A 7,108-nucleotide genomic window follows, 5' to 3' on the forward strand; every position below is an offset into this window, starting at 1 on the left:
CTGTGATCAGTTTTCAAAACAACACATGTCTTCAGGACTTCCCAGGCTTCTTGTCTTCAAGGAAAGCTTCCTGTCCAGCCTCTAAAAGTAGCTGTTGAGTATATCCATAATTGCCACCACAAACATCTGAATTTTTTGCCTTCCAAACAGCCTAAATCTGAATATAAATACCACAACATAGCACCACTCCACATCTCCATGCAGTATTCATCTGTTCTTTCTTTCTGCAGACCATGCCTGCTTCTGCTATCAAAAGCAGAGAATGAAAAGCCACGTGAGCAATTGAAGCCACAGTGGAGAATCACTCTAAGCTAGATCTCTTCAAAAATATTAACATATTGAACCACTATGGACCCAAGCATATCAGACATACCTTGCTTATCTATTTCCATAGTAAATTAACTAAAATTAAATGAGGTCCTCAGACAGTCACTCTGTCACAAATTAAGCATAAAATCAACTACGAAAAGTCAGTATTGCAAACAGCATCCTGCATTAGAAGCGACATATGAAAATCTGAAAGTGAGGAGGAGGGAGGAGAAAAATTCCCATTTTCTGACACAAGAACCTAATTAAAAATCATAGAATCATAGAATATCTGGAGTTGGAAGGGACCATAAGGATCATCGAGTCCAACTCCTGGCACCACACAGGTCTACCCCAAAATTCAGACCATGTGACTGAGAGCACAGTCCAAACACTTAAACTCCAACAGGCTTGGTGCCGTGACTACTTCCCTGGGGAGCCTGTTCCAGTGTGCGACAACCCTCTCAGTGAAGAACCTCTTCCTGATGTCCAGCCTGAACCTCCACTGCTGCAGCTTGACACCATTCCCTCAGGTCCTATCACTGGTCACTAAAGAGAATAGATCGGCATCTGCCCCTCCATTCCCCCTTCTGAGGATGCTGCAGGCCATGATGAGGTCTCCCCTCAACCTCCTCTTTTCCAGGCTGAACAGGCCAAGTGACCTCAGCTGCTCCTCGTATGTCTTCCCCTCTAGGCCCTTCACCATCTTTGTAGCCCTCCTCTGGACACTCTCCAACAGTTTTACATCCTTTTGGTACTGTGGTGCCCAGAACTGCACACAGTACTCGAGGTGAGGCTGCGCCGGTGCAGAGTAGAGCGGGACAATCACTACCCTCTACCTACTAGCAATGCTGTGCTTGATGCACCCCAGGGTACGGTTGGCCCTCCTGGCTGCCTCCTGCCTGGCTGACACTAACACAGTCAGCATTATTCAGCACATGATAGGACATCCAAATTTTCAAGATTAATCAAAAGAACATTAACTTGCCTCAGCAACTTCAGTTACTTTGCCCAAGTGCTATGGGAGCCTTCTGTAAGTTTCTGTTACCAGCGGCCATTTCAGAGCTTCTTTCTGTCACCCTGCCCAGACCTGCCTGCTCAGCAGGCAGCCTGCAAGTGCCTTTGTGGATGAAAAGTAATCGAATACGACCTTGACTACTACTTCATACTTTTAATACAGATTTGGAAAAAGTTAAGAACTATCTGGGACTATTCTCGTAAAATTATTTTTCTTTGCTTCAGGGTTTTCTTCAGCAAAGGTGAATTCTAATAGCATTCAGATACCACATTCAATTCTATTTAAAATGTTCTTTCCATCAAATTCATGTACCAAGAATTGACCTTGTTATTGTTTCTCTTTTTCCCTATACAGTGGGACAGACCATTATAAATGTGACAGAAGTCTGGTATGAACTGCAGGCATTGGGGCCTCTGAGGATCAGTTTAATGTCATAAAAATGACATTCAGACCCTGGGTTTGAAACCTGGTCAGAGCTGAACCTCCCACTACAAAATGGGTAAACATTTGGGGATTTTGTCCCTGAGGCTGGAGAGAGCAGTTACTCTGACTCATTAACTAATAACCTAAGTTTATGTTTATAATTATATTTAAAGTTCTTCCCTGTATCATTCTTCTTAACATTTTGTGGCTGGCTGAACTGAATGGAAGCTGGCAAACATCTGCTTTTTTACCAATGCAAATTCAAAACTCTCTGGCACTTTTTAAATATCTTGTCATCACCAAAACATTTGGCCAGAAATAAAAAGATTAAATGAAATTTAAAAATCCAAAAATCCACTACTAAAAAAAAAAAAAAAAGAATACAATGGAAATTAGCTAATGGGGATCAAAAAACACATATAATAGGGAAGGATGCAGAAAACCATGTATTACTAGTAAATATATTTCTCAATAAAAAACCTCCAAAACCAGGTTCAGCATGTTTAAGGATTCTTAATTTTTAGGTAAGAGGGAGGAAAAGCCAACGAGTCATTGTAAGCCTGCCAAATGTCACCTCTTCCATCTCTTCTCCAGAAGATGGAGCATCATGCTAAAATATTACAAACCAGGACACTGTAATTGAGCTTCACAACATTACCCTGTGGATCTTGGCTTGTTTCACTTCTGCCGAAGTGAACGTGTCCTAAGCAGCAAGCACAATGCTTGAAGATGCTGGGAGGAAAGGAGAAGAGAACACCTGGCAGTGCTCAAGCTGGTCCAAGCCTGCTGTCACACCTTATCCTTCCAGCAGCTCCTGGAGCTGTACAGTGGGCGCTGAGTGCTGGGCCAGGCTCCTTTCTTCTGTGGTTCCTCCTACAGCTGCCCCAGCACATGCGTCTTAGATGCAGGATTATGTTCACTCTAGAGGGTGATGAAACATTTCCAGAAAGAGCTCTGACTACTCCTATCCCCACTCCAGAGGCTCTATGGGCAGATTCAGACCCTAATGGGCTCATCAGGCTTTAAAAATAATTTGAAGCAGAGCTTCTGGTTTCCTTTCCTTTGAAAATAATCTAATTTATGCATGCAAAAACTGCATTAAGAGCTGAACCAACAGGCCCTAAATAGAAGTAATCAGGGGACTCCCTTCAAAACTGCGCTACTCTTCTGAACTTCATTGTTAATGCAGAGAGAAGCCAAAGTCTAAAATGAGGGGGTAGATGGGTATACTGAGGAGACACAAGTGCTTTTACCTCCCTCCACAGAACAGAGGAGAGGAAATGACTGCATAACAGAATAAGGTGAGGAGCCCACTCAACTGCTGCTAACATATCTTTAGAAATAATTTTATTCTTTACAATATTTAAAACAAGTACTTAAATGATGTATTCAGTGTAATACAGTGATTACAAAAGTTTATCAGGCATGGGGTACAACACAAACACAATCCAGTTTATGAGGTTGCTAGTTTATAAGCCAGTATACTTAAAAAGAAACGAGTTGTGAAAGCAGCAAGTTGAATATTCTTCCCTGTTCTTTTTAAATTTGTAAATAAAAACAGCAAGTAAAAGGGTATTATAGTTCTGTCCAGGAGGGAAAACAAACAAAAAAACAACAACAACAACAACAAAAACATATACTATGCATTGCAAAACAAATTTTTGCAAGACAAACTTTATTTTGCAGGGTTAGTAATAGTACTGAGAACTGGCAGGTGTTCAAAGCACAGCCTGTTTCTTGGAGACTGATTCCCTAGTCAGTCTGTCATATATCAGACTTGAACAGGTCCAGATACAGGCTCTTCTGCTTAACAAGCAGTTATTCTTCTGGTAATAAATCCTTTCTAAAGACATTTTCTTCTTAAGAAAGAAGAGTTAAAACACCTCTATTTGGTCTATTCCAATGTTCATTCCCTATTTGCTAAAAAAAGCCAGCCTCTCTGCTTCTCTTCTGTTCTCATGTTTAATTGGTTTAAGTTTCACTGATTTTTGGAACCAGGATAGTCAGTACGAACAACTAGAACAAGCTTAGGTTCAAAATGTGAATTTCAGTGTGCTTTGTCCTTGTCAATGTGTACTGCTAAACATTATCATGATTAAACAGATAAAAAGATTAACTATCATTTACAGTTAAAAATGCTGTTCTTCTAGATATTTTCCAATATCATGTGGGCCTCTTGTCTGTAAGCAGGAGTTTAGAAAGGTTAGTGCTTGTGCTCTGGGCATATTTTTGGTTCCTCACACACGGTTATGTGTGTGGGACATCCTCTGAAGCCTGCACAAAATCTGGGCAGAATCTTTTCTCATTGGAAGATTAAAAGATTAAAACCAACAGTCCCCTTTCTAATCCAGATTTTGAATATAGTCAACATCCTTGTTCATTATGAAGATCCAGACCGCATACGGAGGACCATCTGAAAAATTGCCATAGGGATGACAAATACACTCAAAATGTTCTTGTTTCCAGATCAATTATTGGGCTAACACATTAATGCCTTACAAGCTTTAATGCATTGCTACAACTTTAATAAAATATGTCAGTGTTCACTGTTTGAGACATACTCTGTTAAGCAAGTAACAAATCTACTAAAACTAGGCCTCTCGGAAGCCTAAGTGTTTTCTTCCTGCAATATCAAATCATAGAATCATAGAATCATTAAGGTTGGAAAAGACCTCCAAGATCACCTGGTCCAATACTTCAATATTAGCAATAAATCATAAAATGTTCACTGGGTTTAACAGAGCAATGAAACTCGTAATAAATACTAGATATCCTTTAATAATTTAAAGATATTGGAAAGGATTTCTAAAAAGACATGAAAAGACTAGCTAATAGCCACCATAGTTCCCGAACTTATTAAATTAAATACCACCTATATTGCAGTGAGCAGTGATACAGCAACATTTAATCAGCATTTAACATATTGATAATGTTAAAATCTAACTCTAAGACTGGAAAAGCTAAAAAGCCTGTTATTTTAAAAAGTGGAAGAATAGGATAATATAGTCTAGATAGTTTTGAAACAGAAGAGACTGATCACTTTTAGAAAAGAGAGCCCAAAGGAAAGGCTGAAGAAAAAGTCCTTGGTCAATAACAAATATTTGTTGTCCTTGACACAGGAAAACTGTTCTAAAATTGACCTTCATTATTATAAGAAAAACAAACAGATGGTATGGAAGAAAACTAATAGAGAGGGGAGACCCCTACTTCAGTAGTTCTTCAAAGCCAGCATATAGATCATTAATCAAACTTCTTTCAGTCACTAAATTTTATCTTTAAAAAGAAAAAAAATAAAAGAGAAAATAAATAAAACTCTGAGTTCTAGATTCCTTTCACAGCTAATCTTTCTATCCTACATCAGGTCTCTGATTTTTCCTGTGTTCCAAATGGGAAAAGCCTTAGGCTGTACCCTGAGGAACACCTCAGCCACATGCTGGCACTGCTGCTGAAAGAAACAGCTCTGTCCACCCTGCCATCCCTGGAAGCAGCAAACACCATCAATGCCAGGAGGAAACAAATGGGTTCATATTTGTAAATATTAATAAAGTGGCATTGAGTTTTAAAAATTAAGGTTTTACAAAAAATAAAAGTTTTTTCTTTTAATGTTTTAACAATATTTGATAGTATTTTCTGTTTCTTGAACGTGCATCTGCTTCATGTAAGATAGCAGTAAATTACAGAGATGAGCTGTCTTACCTTCGAATTACACACAGAGGGATTTTCCATGCCTGGAACCAGCTTAGGACAGCTGGAGCTTTGCCTCTGCTATGCATTTTCTCTTGAGAGAGGTACCCTGGGTCTGAGGTAAGGGACCCCCAGGCCCCTTACTGCAAAGCTGGTTTCTAAGCAGTTTTTATTTCGCTCCCAAGGCAGGGCTTTACACCTGCCTTTGTCATGCTTCATCAGGTTCCTGTCAGCCCACTTCTCCAACCTTGCAAGCTCCCTCTGAATAGTACCCCTATTCACCACTGAATTCCCTTGTGCCCACAGGGAAGTCAGACTAGTTGAGGGAACTGAGGAGTGTGCCTCTTTCTTCCTGTCTCTGCCAGAACCCTAAATCTGCCAGATTCCATCGATCACTCTTCATCACCTACAGCTCCTCTGCCTGCAGTTTGCTCTGCTCCTATTACCACAAACAAACTGAATTTTATCACATAAAGCATGGTGACTATGGTGAGAAGCCTTGAAGCAGACTTCTGATAATGAACCATGGAGGAGACCTTCATGACTCATTTGATATGAGAGTGAGGGCAGAAGACAAGCTGCTGCCAAAGGAATCAGCATGCTGAGCTAGCCCCTCAGCTACATGACTGGGCTAGCACAGGGTATGATAGGAATGTGAGCATAAAAAGCATATGTGAATAGAATACCCTAATCAGTCTGTTTAGAGAGGATGTTTGCTCAAAACCTGGTAAAGCTAAGAGGAAACTAACAATGATGAAGTTTGCCTAAGACATCCATCAGCTGCATCCAACAGTAACCCAGGGATTACCAAGAGGTTTTTGAAGTCAGCTTAAAAACAAGTGTGAAAGAAGCACAAATACTTGTGATTGCAAGCTCTAGTGGTGAAAGAAATGTAAGAGAGAAGCCACCAAATCAGGTTTGGCACTGCCATGAGTCACCCTGCTGGGATCACAACCCCTGCCTAGGCCCACAGGGCATCCTCCCTGTGGTAATATCCCTCAGTCAGTTTGCAGACGACACCAAGTTGGGAGATAGTGTCGATCTGCCTGAGGGTATGGTGGCCCTTCAGAGGGATCTGGATAGGCTGGACTGCTGGGATGAGGCAAATGTGATGAGGTTCAACAAGGCGAAGTGCCGGGTCCTGCACTTTGGCCACAATAACCCCATGCAGCACTACAGGCTTGGGGCAGAGTGGCTAGAAGACTGTGAAAAGGAAAGGGACCTGAGAGTTGATCAACGCTCGGCTGAACATGAGCCGGCAGTGTGCTCATATGGCCAAGAAGGCCAACGGCATCCTGGCCTGTATTAGAAATACTATAGCCACTGGGAGCAGGGAGGTGATCATCCCCCTGTACTCAGCTCTGGTGAGGCCGCACCACAAGTACTGTACTCAGTTTTGGGCCCCTCACTACAAGAAGGACATTGAGGCCCTGGAGCGTGTCCAGAGAAGGGCAACAAAACTGGTGAGGGGTCTGGAGCACAAACAGAGGAGCAGCTGAGGGAGCAGGCATTGTTTAGTCTGGAGAAGAGGAGGCTCAGGGGAGACCTCATTGCACTCTACAACTTCCTGAAGGGAGGTTGTGATGAGGAGGGGGTCGGCCTCTTCTCTCAGATAACTAATGATAGGACTAGAGGAAATGGCCACAAGTTGCGCCTGGGAAGATTTAGATTAGATAT

Source organism: Cygnus atratus, chromosome 15, assembly GCF_013377495.2.
Source record: "Cygnus atratus isolate AKBS03 ecotype Queensland, Australia chromosome 15, CAtr_DNAZoo_HiC_assembly, whole genome shotgun sequence".
Taxonomy (NCBI): domain Eukaryota; kingdom Metazoa; phylum Chordata; class Aves; order Anseriformes; family Anatidae; genus Cygnus; species Cygnus atratus.